This window comes from Saimiri boliviensis, chromosome 4 (genome assembly GCF_048565385.1).
Source record: "Saimiri boliviensis isolate mSaiBol1 chromosome 4, mSaiBol1.pri, whole genome shotgun sequence".
Classification (NCBI taxonomy): Eukaryota; Metazoa; Chordata; class Mammalia; order Primates; family Cebidae; genus Saimiri; species Saimiri boliviensis.
The window spans coordinates 99,669,389-99,686,204 of NC_133452.1; the positions used below are offsets into that span (position 1 = coordinate 99,669,389).

Below are 16,816 nucleotides of genomic sequence, written 5' to 3' on the forward strand. Positions count from 1 at the left end.
AGCACTGGGTTAAGAGTCCCTCCAGACTTGTCACTGAAAGTCACGTACCGTTTCTAGGACTAAGTTTCTTCAATGAGAGATGAAGGGGTTGCACTAGATGACCTCGAAATTCCCTTCCAGCTTTAAATTCCCTCTTGTGACACTTGCTGGGCTTGTTTTACTGGCCCTGGCGCTCCCCGGCTCCCCCCTTACCTGCTGTGCCCGCACCCCGCACCAGAGGGCGCCGCAGGAGGGCCCGGGACAGCCTGCGGTGGGCGGAGAGGCAGAATCAGGGGAGCCTCCATAAGGCGCGGTGATTGGCCGTCGCCGGGCGGAAGGGGGCGTGGGGAGGGAAGGGCCGAGCTGCGCGGTGACGTCGCGCTGGCGGGGGCGGGGCCGGGCCGCAGAGCGTGTGACGCTGCGGCCGCCGCGAAGCTGGGGATTAATGGGAAAAGTTTTGGCAGGAGCGGGAGGATTCTGCGGAGCCTGCGAGGCGGCGGCAGCGGCGCCGTAGGCAGCCGGGACAGGTCAGTCCGAGTCGGGGGAAGCCGGCAGGCAAGCGGCGGAGGGAAGCGGCGGGCCCCAGCCGAGGCAGCCCTCAGGACTGGGGCGCAAGGCCCGGCGGCGGGGAGCGGGGAGCGGGGTGCGGGGTGCGGGGTGCGGGGTGCGGGGAGCGGCCGGGGTCGGGGAACAGCGTCGCGGCGGCTTCCAGATGCTCCGGCCCGGTCCGGTCAGCGGTCGTGCGTTGCAGTGCGGGCGCCCTGCCGCCCCTGCGCCCCCGCCCTAGGACCCCCATAGCTGCTTGAGTGAGTAGGAAACACTGGCCTCCCGTCCACTCGACTCTGTGCCCCCTCTTGGGCCTCGTGGCCACCGTCTCCTCCTCCTTATGAGAACCCCGTCAGGCCCGGGGGGCCTCTCGCACTTTCCTCCCCTGTCTCTGACCTCTTACTTCACCCCTTTCTGGTGTCCCCTAATCTATTGCCCTATCTAGGGTCTTCTCAGGGATCTTTTCCTCTGTACTCGTGTCTCCTGCCTTCATCCTCCCATCCTTGCTCTCCTTCCGCATCCCTGTCCCCTTCTTATTCTGTGTCCTAATCCCTCCTAGTATTATGGATCCCCATCCTCTTCCCCAGGGTGTTACTAGACTTTTTCCAACTCCGTGCCTGCAGTCCCTGCCCCCCTAAGCCTCTCTTACCTTGGCTCCCTGAGAGGGCCTGTTTTTACTCCTTTTTCCGATTTCTTTCGTATCAGCCCTGTCCCCTGCATTCCTGTCGTCCGCCTTCTTTTCCCTCCCTGTTTCTTTCCCCTGCTTCTGGGAGAAGCGTTAGCTTTCACTTGACTCCGCTTTCACTTGACCGGCGGTTGACATACCCATGGGGTGGGGTGGAGGTGTTCAGACCTTGATCGAATTAAGAGGCTGATTGACTAAAGGAAATAACAGATGTATCTGTGTGGGAGAATTTACTTGGGTGTTGCATCAGAGATGATGTCCAGTTTGTAGGCCATTCTTCTCATCTCAGCTTTAATACTTCCCCTTTATGGGCCTGTGGACTTCCAGGAACCCTTGGGAAGAGACGGCGCTGAGTTGGATGTGTGCCACGGGTAGCTGGAGGCTTTGTCCAGTTCTTCTCCCCTTCCAGGAATCAGGGTTTCGTGTCTTTCCACTCTGGATATATGGAATACATTTATACCATGATACCCCAGCCTCTCTCTGCCCTCACTCCTACCCTCCACCCTGTGCTCCATCCCAAAGGGCTAAGAGAATTCTTCATAGCTGTGCTCTAGAAAAATGTTTGTGGTCCTCAACCTTTTTCCTGTGTGCTGGCTCCAGAACTTTTTTTTTTCCTGTTTGAATTTTGAAATAGATTGCCGGCCTGATAGCCCTGGGGCTGGTGGACATCTGTCCCTTTTATTATTAGTGGCCTGAAACGGCGGCTGATTTTCTCTCATATCTCTTTAACAATCTTTGACCAACTGAATGTGCCTCTGATGTTGGTCACTGAACATGTTCTCTTGGAGTCTCTTCTCCCTCTTTTTTCTTTATTCTTTTCTGAATCTAGGGAATCCAAATTCTCCCTATTTTTTTTCCCCTGGGATGTTAATTTCCTGGGAAGCTTAATTTCCTCTGTATTCAAGAGGAAGGGCAACCCGAAAGTTCTGTTCCCTTTGCCCAGGCATAGTATGAGGTATCAGATTGAGAACTACCTGGGAAAGTTGTAGGACTGCAGTAGTTAGACCTTGTCGGGAACCTGACCAGGCACATCTGCTTCCAGTCACGTAGATCCTCTTCTCTGAGGCTTGAGAGCCCACCACCTTCCTGGTGCGTCTAGACGTTTAAACTTAACCAAGAAGAAAATTCTCTTCATATCCTTCAGTTTGAGCGCCTTTATTTGGCGTTGGTTCGCTAAAGAAATCTTTGAGAAATAATATATCCTTTGTTAAGTCTTCAAGAAATAACATATCCTTTGTTTGACTGGGTAACATACCCAATCTGATCTTGGAAGATTCTGAAAGTGTGACCCACTCTCACGTTTAGAAATGAAGGCTCGTCGTTTCACCTGGCTCCGGGTTTGTAGGACGTCTCTTTTGAGGATTGTGCTGTCTGTCTTTGAGCCCAGGTTGGACACAGGACTTGGCAAACTTCAGGAGCTGTGATGGAGAGCCACAGGAACCAGCCCGATCAGACTTTACCGTTTTGTAATCCTCTTGTACGCTGTTTTTTGTGAAAGCAATAGGATTGTGGATGGCCTGTCGTTGAGCCAGTCCTCTCTCCACTGACCCCAAGACCCCCTTTGCAGCACTTGCAAGGATTTGGGCAGGCTGGACCAGAGGGTTTCTTTGTTCCTGTGACTAGCGTCTCTCCAGGGTTTTAGTGGATCATTCTAAAGAGGTTGAGGTAAAGTGTTGGGGGCAGATTTTTAGTCCAGTCTCTGGCTCCCAAGAAGGACCCCTTCTTACTCTTTTGAGAAGTTCGTTACTCCTGTCTGCACTTACCCCTTAGTAGGGCTCTCTGCTGTGGTGGCAGGTGAGAGGTTTGAGAACAGGTCAAGGCCAGTCCTTGTGGAGCAGCTTGGGCACCAGCAGCCTAGCTGGAAAGCTTCTTGCAGTTTGTTTACTCTGTCCTTTTCTGAGAAGGTAGTCGTGATTGTCAATTACCAAATTCCTTCCCATTCAGTGATTTTTGCAGAGCCTGGGTCTGGATTGTTTTTCTTTATTTTCTGACACAACGTTTTGTTCTGTTGCCCAGGCTGGAGTGCAGTGGCACTATCATAGTGCACTGTAACCTCGAACTCCTGGCCTCAAGGGATCTTTTTACCTCAGCCTCCAGAGTAGCTGGGACTACAGGTGCATACCACCATACTCACTAAATTAAAAAATTTTTTTTTTTTTTTTTTTTGCAAAGACAGGCTCTCACAATGTCTGGAACTCCTAGCCTCCAGCAGTCCACCCCACCTTGGAGTCCCAGAGCACTGAGATGACACTGATTGCCAGTTTGGCTGCCTTTCTTCTTGCCTCTTTGCCACTGCCTTCTTGTATAACATATGCCTCAACACATTCAGGAAGAATTGCTCCTACTCAGTCTTTCAGCCCCACCTGTGGTCCCTTCAGCCGCTTCCCTTAGAGCCTGGTAAGAGGATAGCTAGCGTAGGGCACTGGCCTGGGAAGCCATTAGGCCTCTGCTTTGGGCCTACAGCTGTCCTGACTGTTGTGCTAGCTGTCTTCAGGGCCTGCGGGTTCTGGCACATCCTGGGATAGTGCAGTTTCTTTCTCTCAGGAGTTGGACCTGTCACGTCTAAGGGCTTCAGCTATATCCTGTCCCTGAGGCCCACCTCCCTCAGTGCCCGCTGCAGGCTGGGAAGCTGAACAGTGGCGCCTTCCTCCCGTGCCTCTGGAGGGCCTGGAAATTACAGGACCCAGCTCCACTGTAATTTCCAGCATTGCCCTCGCTGGAAACATCCTCTTCTTCCTCCCTACCCAGATCTCTGTGGACTTTGTCCTTTCTGCCAGGCCCTTGCCTATATGATGTCAGAAGCCCTGTGCCTGATGCCATTGTCTATGCCAGGCGTCCCCAAACTACGGCCCGCGGGCCGCATGCAGCCCTGATGCCATTTATCCGACCCCCCGCCGCACTTCAGGAAGGGGCACCTCTTTCATTGGTGGTCAGTGAGAGGAGCACAGTATGTGACTGCCCTCCAATGGTCTGAGGGACAGTGAACTGGCCCCCTGTGTAAAAAGTTTGGGGACACCTGGTCTATGCCAAGTGGTCCCAGATTACCTAATGGCTGCTTCTTGGAGACAGTTTGACGTCCCTGAGCATTTTTCTCTGCCTTTGGAGCCAGGGGAGGAGCTGCTTGCAACAGCTGAATTCCAGGGTGTCAGAGGAGAGCTTGGAGCTTGCCTTGAGCCTGGCAGGGAGAACATGGCCGCTTGTATCAGGTTTCAGACATGTGGGTCTTCTTCCTTGGCAGATGGCTCCTAGCCTTCATAACTCAGCAGGCTGTTGACTAGGATATGACTCCAGTTCAGTCTCCAGGGGCTTTGGTGAAGGAATCAACCATGACTCAGGACATCTTCGTTTATGAGCTGCTACCCATGGGGGTATTGGGCACCAGCTCCTTTCTTACCTTGCCTGCTCCTTCTGCCCAATCTGACAAAATCAGCAAAGCCAGTGTCTGCTTACTTGGGAGTGAGCAGACTCCTTCCAGGATTGGGGAAATATTTGCTGACTCAGGCTCAGAATCACATCTCAGGGTGGTATGTAAGGAACAGACAAGGAGCCAGATTACCTTGGGAGCACTCTTTGAGTTATGGTGTTTATAACTTATTAAAGTTGCTTTTAGGGCCCCGGCACCTCTCAACTAAAGCTGATTTTTTTTTTTAATTTCTGTCCTGCAGTGTCGTACAGTGTTTTGGGCATGCACATGATGTTCACACAGTGGCTTCTGCTCACCAACAGATGAAGACAGATGCACCAATGAGGTAATCCCATTTTCTTTACTCGGGGTCTCTGACCATTGACTAACATGTGGTCCAGATTTAAGATCCTGACCTTGTAGATGAAATAATTTCACTATGGCTAAGTCCCAGATTGCAGGTTCCTATCACAGCATCTGGTACCAGTTGCTTATGCATAGTCTAGGCGTTTATTAAGTAATTATCAAATGTCTATGGCTTACATAGTTTTTTCAGGAGCATGGAGATTCCCACCTTTGCGCCCATTAAAAGATAAACTCTACAGGGCAGGGATTTATTCTGTGTCTAGGAAAGTGCCTGGCACAGAGGAGATACTGAATAAATATTTGTTGAATGAATAAATGAACGGACTTTTTCTTTGTCTATATGTGTAAATAGGGTACCAGGCCACTAAGATAGTGTCCATCATTCTCTCTTATTTAGGGAACAAATACATATACATACATACATATATATGTGTGTGTAAGGATGGTTTAAATTAGATGTCTTTTTTTTTTTTTTTTGAGATGGAGTTTTGCTCTTGCCCAAGCTGGAGGGCAGTGGCGCAGTCTTGGCTCACTGCAACCTCTGCCTTCCAGTTTAAGTGATTCTCCTGCCTCGGCCTCCCTAGTAGCTGGGATTACAGGCATGCGCCACCACACCCGGCTAATTTTTGTGTTTTTAGTAGAGACGGGATTTCACCGTGTTAGCCAGACTGGTCTCAAACTCCTGATGTCAGGTAATCCATCTGTCTCTGACTCCCAGAGTGCTGGGATTATACTGTGAGCCACTGCGCCCGGCGGGAACAAATATTTTTGAGTGCCAATTATGTGCCAGGCACTTTGGGAAATGATAATAGTCAAAAACAGATCCAGTCTCTGCTCTACCTTATGGGTCTGTGGTTTGCTGGTATATATGAGAGCTGGCCATAGTACACAGAATTGTTTCTTCCATCTCTGCAGGAGTAGAGGGTTCTCACCAAGAGTCTGAACAATGCTCTGAGTTTCCCATTGCTGTTTCCATGTTCTCAGGATGCCTGGCAGATTTATAAACTCTCAGAAGTGGAGCTCCAGGGAATACAATGTTCATTGTCCTGTTTGGAACGCGGGGTTGTTGTGGGTCCCTGCTGAGGGCCAGGGGAAATGTGGGCCTCCTGTCTGATTTGTTTTAATCTCTGAAGTTCAGTGGTTCCAGTAGCTGTCTGTGGGCTTCACTTCCCCTTTTCTGCCTTTAACACCCTGCAGGTTTTCCTGTTGTCAAACAGGGTGGTGAGTCCCTGTGTCTCTCTGTCCATGTGGGTCAGGTTGTTTGTGGATCTTTCAGGAAGGTCCTGGGGTTGCGGGGGCGGGGGGACCCTCCTGCTCTCAAACCCGTACCAAGTGCTTTCCTCTGAAGGGAATGTGAGGGAGGAAGAAGGGAGACATTTCAGAGGCTTCTGAGGTTCCCCAAAAGGGAAGAGGTTGAATTACCCCCTAAGCAGGGAGAGCTACTGAGTTGAACTGATTTGCTTTGTCATTTGATTTAGCGGTAGCTAGGCCCAGTGGCAGCAATTGTATATGCATTTCTGGGGGTCATTTGTCCAGTCCATCCCTGAGCCTTGAGCTCCCAGGTGCAGGTAGGAGCATCTTATCTCCTCTCCCCTCTCTTTCCCTCCCCTTCCCTCTGCTTTTCTCTTTTTTCTGTTCTCTTCTTTTTTTTCTCTGTATTTTCTTTCTTTCTTTCTTTCTTGATGGGGCATTGCTATATTATCTAGGGCCAGGGGTGTGTCCACTCTTGCCATTTCTGGGCCACATTGGAAGGAGAATTATTATCTTGGGCTTCACATAAAATGCATTAACAATAGCTGATGAGCTAAAAATAAAAATCACAAAATAATCTCATGTTTTAAGAAAGTTTGCATATTTGTGTTGGGCTGCATTCAAAGCTGTCCTGGGCTGCATGTGTTCCATGGGTTGCGAGTTGGGTAAGCTTGGCCTAGGCAGTCCTTTCACCACAGTCTCCTAGACAGCTGGGACTACAGGTGAACACCACCATGCCTGGCTATTTTTTGATTTAATGGGTACCTAGTAGTACCCATTATATATTTATGAGGTACATGAGATGGTTTTGTTCTTTGTTGTTTTTGTTTGTTTTTGAGACACAGATTCACTCTGTCACCCAGGCTGGAGTGTAGTGGCATGATCTCAACTCACTGCCACCTCCGCCTCCTGGGTTCAAGCGATTGTCATGCCTTAGCCTCCGGAGTAGCTGGTATTACAGGTGTGTGCCACTATGCCTGGCTAATTTTTGTATTATTTAGAGATGGGGTTTCACCACGTTGCCCAGACTGGTCTCGAACTCCTGACATTAGGTGATCCATCCACCTTGGCCTCCCAAAGTGCTGGGATTACAGGCGTGAGCCACTGTGCCCAGTCGAGGTGTTTTGATATAGGCATGCAGTGTGAAATAAGCACATTCTAAAGAATGGTATCTTCATCCCCTCAAACGTTTATCCATTGAGTTGCAAACAATCCACTTACACTCTTTAAGTTATTTAAAAATATATAGTTGTTATTGACTGTAGTCACCCTGTTGTGCTATCAAATAATAGGTCTTATTCTTTCTGTATATTTTTTGTACCCGTTAACCATCTGCACCTCACCCTGCAGCTCCTCACTACCCTTCCCAGCCTTTGATAACCATCCTTCTACCCTCTATGTCCATGAGTTCTATTGTTTTGATTTTCATGTCCCACAAATAAGTGAGAACATGCAATGTTTGTCTTTCTGTTCCTGCCTTATTTCATTTAGCATAATGACCTTCAATTTCATCCATGTTGTTGCAGATGACTGGATCTCATCCTTTTTTATAGCTGAATAGTACTCCATTGTGTATATGTACTACATATTCATCTGTTGATGACACTTGGGTCATTTCCAAGTCTTAGCTATTGTAAACAGTGCTGCAACAAACATAGGAGTGCAGATATCTCTGCAGTGTACGGATTCCCTTTCTTTTGAGTATATACTCAGCAATGGGATTGCTGAATCATATGGTAGCTCAATTTTTAGTTATTTTGTGGAACCTCCAAACTGTTCTCAATAGTGGTTGTACTAATTTATATTCCCATCAAAAGTGTGCAAAGAGTTCCCTTTTCTCCACATTGTTACTAGAATTTATTGCCCGTCTTTTGCATATAAGCCATTTTAAATTTATTTATTTAGAGATAGCATCTTGCTCTGTCACCCAGGCTGGAGTGCAGTGGCATGATCTTGGCTCACTGCAACCTCTGCCTCCTGGGTTCAAGTGATTCTTGTGCCCCAGCCTCCCGAGTAGCTGGGATTATACGCATGTGCCCCCACACCCAGCTAATTTTTGTACTTTTAGTAGAGCTGGGGTTTCACCATGTTAGCCAGGCTGGCTTCAGACTCGTGATCTGCCTGCCTTGGCCTTCCAAAGTGCTGGGATTACAGGTATGAGCCACTGCACCCCGCCTGGCTTATTTATTTTATTTTTTTATCTTATAATGGAACTCTGTTTTCCCTAAATGTTGCAGATGAGTTACAACAAACAGAATGACAGACATCAAGGAAAACTATCACTCGGCTCCTTTTTCACCATGGCAGCTATGTGGAAGCTGCTGCAGCTTCGATAAGGGCCACTGATATAAGAAGCTATTTTTTTTTTTTTTAAGACAGAGTTTCGCTCTTGTTACCCAGGCTGGAGTGCAATGGCGTGATCTCGGCTCACCGCAACCTCCGCCTCCCGGGTTCAGGCAATTCTCCTGCCTCAGCCTCCTGAGTAGCTGGGATTACAGGCACGTGCCACCATGCCCAGCTAATTTTTTGTATTTTTGATAGAGACGGGGTTTCACCATGTTGACCAGGATGGTCTCGATCTCTTGACCTCGTGATCCATCCGCCTCGGCCTCCCATAGTGCTGGGATTACAGGCTTGAGCCACCGCGCCCGGCCCAAGAAGCTATTTTAACTGGGGTGAGATGATATCTCATTGTAATGTTTTTTTGTTTTTTTGAGATGGAGTCTTGCTTTGCTGCCCAGGCTGGAGTGCAGTGGCACGCTCTTGGCTCACTGCAACCTCTGCCTACCAGATTTAAGCAATTCTCCTGCCTCAGCCTCCCAAGTAGCTGGGACTACAGGTGCCCGCCACCATGCCTGGCTAATTTTTGCATTTTTAGTAGAGACGGAGTTTTCCCATGTTGGCCAGGCTGGTCTCAAACTCCTGACTTCAGGTGATCCACTTGCCTCAGCCTCCCAAAGTGCTGGGATTACAGGCGTGAGCTACCACGCCCAGCCTCATTAGTGATACTGAGCGCCTTTACATATGCCTGCTTGCCATTTGTATATGTGTTTTTTTTTTTTTTTTAGATGGAGTCTTGCCCTTGTCACGCAGGCTGAAGTGTAATGGCACAGTCTAGGCTCACTGCAACCTCTGCCTCCTGGATTCAAGTAATTCTCCTGCCTCAGTCTCCTGAGTAGTTGGGATTACAGGTGCCTGCCACCACGGCTGGCTAATTTTTGTATTTTTAGTAGAGGCAAGGTTTTGCCATGTTGGCCAGTCTGGTCTTGAACTCCTGACCTTGTGATCTGCCCACCTCAGCCTCCCAAAATGTTGGGATTACAGGCATGAGTCACCGCAACTGGCCTATATGTCTTTTTTTTTTTTTTTTTTTTGAGACAGAGCCTTGCTCTCTTACTCAGGCTGGAGTGCAGTGGCTCGATCTTCGCTCACTGCAACCTCCACCTCTCGGGTTCCAGCAGTTCTCCTGCCTCAGCCCTCCTGAGTAGCTGGGATTATAAGGGCACCCCACAACGCCCAGCTAATTTTTGTATTTTTTTTTTTTAATCCAAGATGTGTTTTTTGAGATGGTTTCCCACTCATCTTGATTCAGAGTGCTTTTAGTGCTGCTTCCTCCTGAAAGAACATCCTTCTGTAACCCTTGCTTTTCCTCCTGTAGGCTGGCAGAGGACAGTGGAGCAGCCAACACACAAGACTACCGTTTGTGCATGGCTAAAGACCATGGTGATTTTATAGCATCCTGGGCATTTCACCTCCATGGAGTAGGAATTGGGGCTCTGCACCAGGCGTTTCTTCTTGTGTTTCCTCTTCTCTTCTTCTGGAGAGGGATGAGGAGATCCTTTGCGAGAGGCATGTTCTCATGGGTAGGTTGTCCAATTTTTGTATTTTTCGTAGAGACGGGGTTTCACCGTGTTGGTCAGGCTGGTCTCGAACTCCTGACCTCGTGATCCACCCACCTCGGCCTCCCAAAGTGCTGAGATTACAGGCATGAGCTGCAGCGCCTGGCCCTGTATGTCGTCTTTTGAGAAATGTCTATTACAATCTTTTGCCCATTCTTTGATCAGATTATTAGATTTTTTTTCCTATAGAGTTGTTTGAACTCCTTATATATTCTTATTATTAATATCTTGTCAGATGGGTAGTTTGCAAATATTTTCTCCCATCCTGTGGGTTGTCCCTTCACTATACGTTGATTGTTTCCTTTGCTGTGCAGAAGCTGTTTAACATGATGTGATTGCATTTGGCTATTTTTGCTTTGGTTGCCTGTGTTTGTGGGGTATTGCTCAAGAAATTTTTGCCCAGACCATGTCCTGGAGATTTTCTCCTGTTTTCTTATAGTAGTTTCACAGTTTAAAGTGTGAGATTTAAGACTTCAGTTTATTTTGATTTGGTTTTTATATATAGCAAGAGATAAGGGTCTAGTTTCATTCTTCTGCATATGAATATCCGGTTTTCTGAGCACCATTTATTGAAAAGACTCTTTTCCTCAGTGTATGTTCTTGGCACCTTTGTCAAAAGTGAGTTCACTGTAGGTGTGTGGATTTGTTTCTGGGTTCTCTGTTCCATCGGTCTATGCATCTGTTTTTTGTTTTTTTGTTTTGAGATGGAGTTTCGCTCTTGTTGCCCAGGCTGGAGTGCAACGGCATGATCTTGGCTCACTGCAACCTCCACCTCCCGGGTTGAAGCAGTTCTCCTGCCTCAGCCTCTCAAGTAGCTGGGATTATAGGCACGTGCCACCATGCCCGGCTAATTTTTTTGTATTTTTAGTAGAGATAGAGTTTCATCATGTTGGTCAGGCTGGTCTCAAACTCCTGACCTCAGGTGATCCGCCCACCTCCACCTCCCAAAGTGCTGGGATTACAGGCATGAGCCACCACACCCAGCCTATGTGTCTTGTTTTCATGCCTGTATGATTCTCTTTTGGTTACTGTAGCTGTAGCTTTGTAGTATAATTTGAAGTCAAGTAATGTGATTCCTCCAGTTTTGTTCTTTTTGCTTAGGATAGCTTTAGCTATTGGTCTTTTGTGGTTCCATATAAATTTTAGGATTTTTTTTTCTATTTCTATGAAGAATTTCATTGGTATTTTGATAGAGACTGCATTGAATTTATAGATTGCTTTGGGTAGTATGGACATTTTAACAATATTGATTCTTCTAGTCCATGAACATGGAATATCTTTCTGTTTTTTGATGTCCTCTTTAATTTTTTTCATCAGTGTTTTATAGTTTTCATTACAGAGATCTTTCACTTCTGTGGTTGTTAATTTCTTTTCTTTTTTTTTTTTTTTTTTGAGATGGAGTTTCACTCTTGTTACCCAGGCTGGAGTGCAATGGCGCGATCTCGGCTCCCCGCAACCTCCGCCTCCTGGGTTCAAGCAATTCTCCTGCCTCAGCCTCCTGAGTAGCTGGGATTACAGGCACGCGCCACCATGCCCAGCTAATTTTTTTGTATTTTGAGTAGAGACGGAGTTTCACCACATTGACCAGGATGGTCTCGATCTCTTGACCTCGTGATCCACCCGCCTCGGCCTCCCAAAGTGCTGGGATTACAGGCTTGAGCCACCGCGCCCGGCCAATTTCTTTATTTTTTCTTTCTTTTTTTTTTTTTTTTTTGTTCTTTGCTGCATCTATACCAGATTAAGTTAATTTCTAGGTAATCAATTTTGTGTGACTATTGTAAATGGGGTTACTTTTTAAATTTCTCTTTCACATTGTTCACTGTTGGCATGTAAAAATGCTACTGATTTTATTATTGTTGTTGAGACAGAGATGTTAGATGGTGTCTGTTCTGTCTCCCAGGCTGGAGTACAGTGGAGCAATCATAGCTTGGTAACCTCTGCCTCCTGGGTTCAAGCGAGTCTCATGCCTCAGTCTCCCAGGAGCTGGCACTGCAAGTGTGCACCACCACGCCTGGCTAATATTTTTTTAGTTTTTAGTAGAGGAGTTTTGCCATGTTGGCCAGGCTGGTCTCGAACTCCTGGCCTCAAGCAGTCTGCCTGCTTCGGCCTCCCAAAGTGCTGGGGTTACAGGCATGAGGCACTACGCCCAGCCTTGCTACTAATGTTTGTATGTTGATTTTGTATCCTGCTACTTTACTGATTCTGTTTATCAATTCTAATAGTTTTCTTGTGGAGTCTTTATTCTTTTTTTAAGACGGAGTATCGCAATGTCACCCAGGCTGGAGTGCAGTGGCGCGATCTCTGCTCGCTGTAGCCTCCGCCTCTCAGGTTCAAGCGTTTGCCCTGCCTCAGCCTCCTGAGTAGCTGGGATTACAGGCGCCTGCCACCATGCCTGGCTAATTTTTTGTATTTTTAGTAGAGATGGGGTTTCACTATATTGGCCAGCCTGGTCTTGAACTCCTGACCTCCTGATCCACCCGCCTCAGCCTGCCAAAGTGCTGGGATTACAGGTGTGAGCCACCACACCCAGCCAGTTTTTTCCAAATATAATATATTATCTGCAAACAAGGATAATTTGACTTTTTCCTTTCCAATTTGGGTGCCCTTAGTATCTTTCTCTTAACTGATTCCTCTGTGATTCCTCTAGCTAGGACTTCCTGCGTGGCTCATTAAAATTTTTTTTTTTTTCTTTTTTAGAGATAAGACCTTGCTCTGTTCCCTAGGCTGGTCTCAAACTCCTGCCTCAAGTCATCTTTCTGCCTCAGCCTCCTGAGTAGCTGGAGAAGTTTTCTTCCTTAGTTTCTGGCAAAGGTGAGCTTGTAACTTTATCATATTTTTTAGTGTTAATCTCAAAAAACTATGGTTGTTGACATTTTAGTCTTTCTCACCTGAGGCACTTAACTTTATTTCAATTTATTTTATTTTGAGACAGAGTCTCACCCTTTTGCCCAGGCTGGAGTGCAGTGGCGCGATCTCAGCTCACTGCAACCTCCACCTCCCGGGTTCAAGCGATTCTCCTGCCTCAGCCTCCTGTGTAGCTGGGATTATAAGCATCTGCCTTGGCTAATTTTTTGTATTTTCAGTAGAGACAGGGTTTCACCATGTTAGCTAGGATGGTTTCAATCTCCTGACCTTGAGATCTGCCTGCCTCAGCCTCCCAAAGTTCTGGGATTACAGGCGTGAGCCACCGAGCCAGCCCTCCTGAGGCACTTCTATGGACCACATCTTGTGACAGGTGTTTCAGACATTCAGGTGGGATCCTTGGCTGCCCCCACCCCCAGGGGTGGAGAACCTAACTGAAAAAAGAAGAATATGCAGAAAAAATATTTTTTAAATGTTAGAGAACTGGTGAATACTAAGTACATGGTGCTGTACAAAGGCACACGTTTAGAGGAGCAAGTCATCACTGAAGGCTGGCTTTGTCCCTGAAAAAACTGGGTTTGAGGTTGGGCTTGGAAAGAAAGGTGGCTTAATTTGAAGTCAACTTTAGAATATTGTAAAACAGCATTCTCAAACTTTTTGGCCTCAAGATCCCTTTAGATTCTTAAAAATTATTGGAGACCCCAAGGGCTTATGTTTACCATGTTAGAAATTAAAACAGGCTGGGCATGGTGGCTCACACCTGTAATCCCAGCACTTTGGGAGGCCAAGGCTGGTGGATCACTTGAGTTCAGGAGCTTGAGATCAGCCTGGGCAATGTGGTGAGATCCACCTGTACAAAAAATACACAAATTTGCTGGATGTGGTGGCACGCAACTGTAATCGCAGCTACTCAGGAAACCGAAGTGGGAGGATTGCTGGAGCCTGGGAGGCAGAGGTTGCAGTGAGCCAAGATTGCACCACTGCACTTAGCCTGGGCAACAGAGTGAGACCCTGTCTCAAAAAGAAAAAAAAAAAGAAGAAATTAAAGCACAGGAATTTTTTAAAGTTACTAATTTGTTCTTTTCTGTTGAAATCAATGTCATAAGTAAAAAGGTTACTGATATTTAAGAATCATTTAATATAATCAATGCACTATATGCCATCATAAATGACTTTTTAATGAAAAATAACTATTTTTCAAAACAAAACAATCATTGAGGGGAGTGATGTTGTTTTACATTTTTTTTTTTTTTTTGAGACGGAGTTTCGCCCTTGTTACCCAGGCTGGAGTGCAATGGCGCGATCTCGGCTCACCGCAACCTCCGCCTCCTGGGCTCAGGCAATTCTCCTGCCTCAGCCTCCTGAGTAGCTGGGATTACAGGCACGTGCCACCATGCCCAGCTAATTTTTTGCACTTTTAGTAGAGACGAGGTTTCACCATGTTGACCAGGATGGTCTCGATCTCTCGACCTCGTGATCCACCCGCCTCGGCCTCCCAAAGTGCTGGGATTACAGGCTTGAGCCACCGCGCCCAGCTGTTTTACATTTTTGCCATTCTTTTTTTGTGTGCCTGGTTTAATAAAAGACAGCTGAATTCTTACATCTGCTTCTAGATTCAATCTCTTGTGATATGTTGTTTTGTTGGAAAGATATGACAAAAAATCTGGCCTCATAGATATGTGGTTGAGGAAGGGAGGAGTATTTTAATAGGCTTTGCAGATCATGTGGATATTCTTCTGTTCTTCTTTGATTACTATACTATACTATGCTATACTCAACAAAGGTTAGTTGCAATATGGAGTTTGAAACCTTACCAACAGACTTTTCATACTTTCTGCCATTAAAATTCATTGTTCTGTGTTGCACTTTGAATGGATCTTTTACTTTGAATTGGTTATTGGGAAATATTGTTTCACTGAGTTATGTAGATCTTCCAAATGTTGACATATTTTCTTTTACATTATCAAAAAACCATATTCATTAGTATCACCACTGATCTCATTTTAAAAAGTCTTTAAGTATTGGGAAGCTGTCAGGCTCACAGTGGCAAATTTTCTAAATTTGAGTTTTCTAAATTTGAGTTTTCTCTTGAAAGCTTGATTTTTACCATTGGTAGCATACTGTTGGTTCTTTTGTTTGCTTTTATTTGAGATAGGATCTCCCTCAGTCACCCAGGCTGGAGTACAGTGGTGCAATCATAGCTCACTTGCATCCTTCAACTTCTGGGCTCAAGCAGTCCTCCTTCCTCAGCCTCCAGAGTAGCTGGGACTACAGGTATGTGCCAGCATGCCCAGCTCTTTTTAAAATTTTTTGTAAAGATGGGGTCTTGCGATCTTGCTACATTGACCAGGCTGATCTTGAATTCCTGGCCTTAAGTGATCCATCTGCCTCAGCCTCCCAAAGGCTGGAATTACAGGCATGAGCTGCTACACCCAGCCTTCCCCCCCACCCGCCACCCCGAGACTTGGTCTCACTCTGCTGCCCAGGCTAGAGTGCAGTGGCAAATTCTTGGCTCACTGTAGCCTTGACTTCTGGGCTCAAGTGATCCTCCCACCTCAGCTTTCCAAGTAGCTAGGACTACATGCATGCACCATCATGCCCACCCCATTTTTTAACTTTTTGTAGAGATCAGATCTCCCTGTGTTGCCCAGGCTGGTCTCAAACTCCTGAGCTCAAGCCATTCTCCTGCCTTGTCTTCCCAAAGTGCTGGGATTAAAGGCATGAACCACTGTGCCTGGCCATCTCTTTTCTTTTTTTTTTTTGAGACAGTCTCACTCTGTTGCCCAGGCTGGAGTGCAATGGTGTGATCTCAGCTCACTGCAGCCTCCACCTCCCAGGTTCAAGCAGGTCTCCTGCCTCAGCCTCCTGAGTAGCTAGGACTATAGGTGTGTACCACCACACCCAGATAATTTTTGTATTTTTTAAATTAGAGATGAGGTTTCATCACATTGGCTAGGCTGATCTTGAACTCCTGACCTCAAGTGATCTGCTCACTTTGGCCTCCCAAAGTGCTGGGATTACAGATGTGAGCCACTGTGCCTGCCAACTAGTTTTTTTTGAAGTAACAATCTCACTTCATCCATTTTCAAGAAAACGTCTGTCAAATAGTAAAGTCTTAATAATTATCATTTGCCTGTTAATCCTTCTAGTAAAAATGGTGTTTCATGAAACAAGTGTCTAGTTTAGCTTGCAGCTCGTTCACACAGTGCTTTTCCTATTTATTTATTTTACTTTTAAAAATTTTTATTTTTTTTTAGATAATGTCTCGCACTGTCACCTGGGCTAGAGTGCAGTGGTACAATCTTGGCTTACTGCAACCTCCACCTCCCAGGTTCAAGCGATTCTCCTGCCTCAGCCTCCCAAGCAGCTGAGATTACAGGTGCCCACCACCATTCCTGACATTTTTTGTATTTTTAATAGAGATGGGGTTTCACTATGTTGGCCAGGCTGGTCTCGAACACCTGACCTTATGATCCAGCTGCCTCGGCCTCCCAAAGCTGGGATTATAGGTGTGAGCCACCACGCCCAGCTATTTACTTTTTTTTTTTTTTAAGAGACAGGGTCTCATTCTGTCACCCAGGCTGAAATGCAGTGGGGTGATCTCAGTGCACTGCAGGCTCAAACTCCTGGGCTCAAGGGATCCTCCTACTTCAGCCTCCCAAGTAGCAGGGACTACAGATGCACACCACCAGACTGGCTAATTTTTAAAATTTTTGTAGAGATGGGCCTTACTATGTTGAGGCTGGTCTCAAATTCCTGACCTCAAGTGATCTTGAGGAGAATCACTCAAGCCCAGGAGGTTGAGGCTGCAGTGAGCCATGTTTG

General features: G+C 46.7%; 1 protein-coding gene, 1 non-coding gene and 1 pseudogene across 6 annotated transcripts in view; 1 reads left to right on the top strand and 2 right to left on the bottom strand.

The window, feature by feature from the left end:
- Window positions 1–373: 373 nt before the first annotated feature.
- The window catches only part of PPARD (peroxisome proliferator activated receptor delta), an 85,240-nt gene continuing 68,797 nt past the window's right edge, over window positions 374–16,816 (top strand). For 3 of the 5 annotated variants that reach the window (XM_074397952.1, XM_074397953.1, XM_074397951.1), the window contains exons 1-3: window positions 374–506; window positions 4,876–4,959; window positions 12,827–12,940. The gene's annotated coding sequence lies outside the window, so the exon portion shown is untranslated. Of the gene's footprint in view, window positions 507–4,875; window positions 4,960–8,926; window positions 9,380–12,826; window positions 12,941–16,816 lie in introns of those variants that run through there. The other 2 variants (XM_039467410.2, XM_010334062.3) reach the window with 2 other exon arrangements.
- LOC120363472 (small nucleolar RNA SNORA16B/SNORA16A family) lies at window positions 8,442–8,574 on the bottom strand. Its single transcript, XR_005579017.1, has one exon. It is a non-coding gene; the product is annotated as a small nucleolar RNA SNORA16B/SNORA16A family (small nucleolar RNA).
- Window positions 9,761–10,083, bottom strand: LOC120363189 (small ribosomal subunit protein eS27-like; annotated as a pseudogene).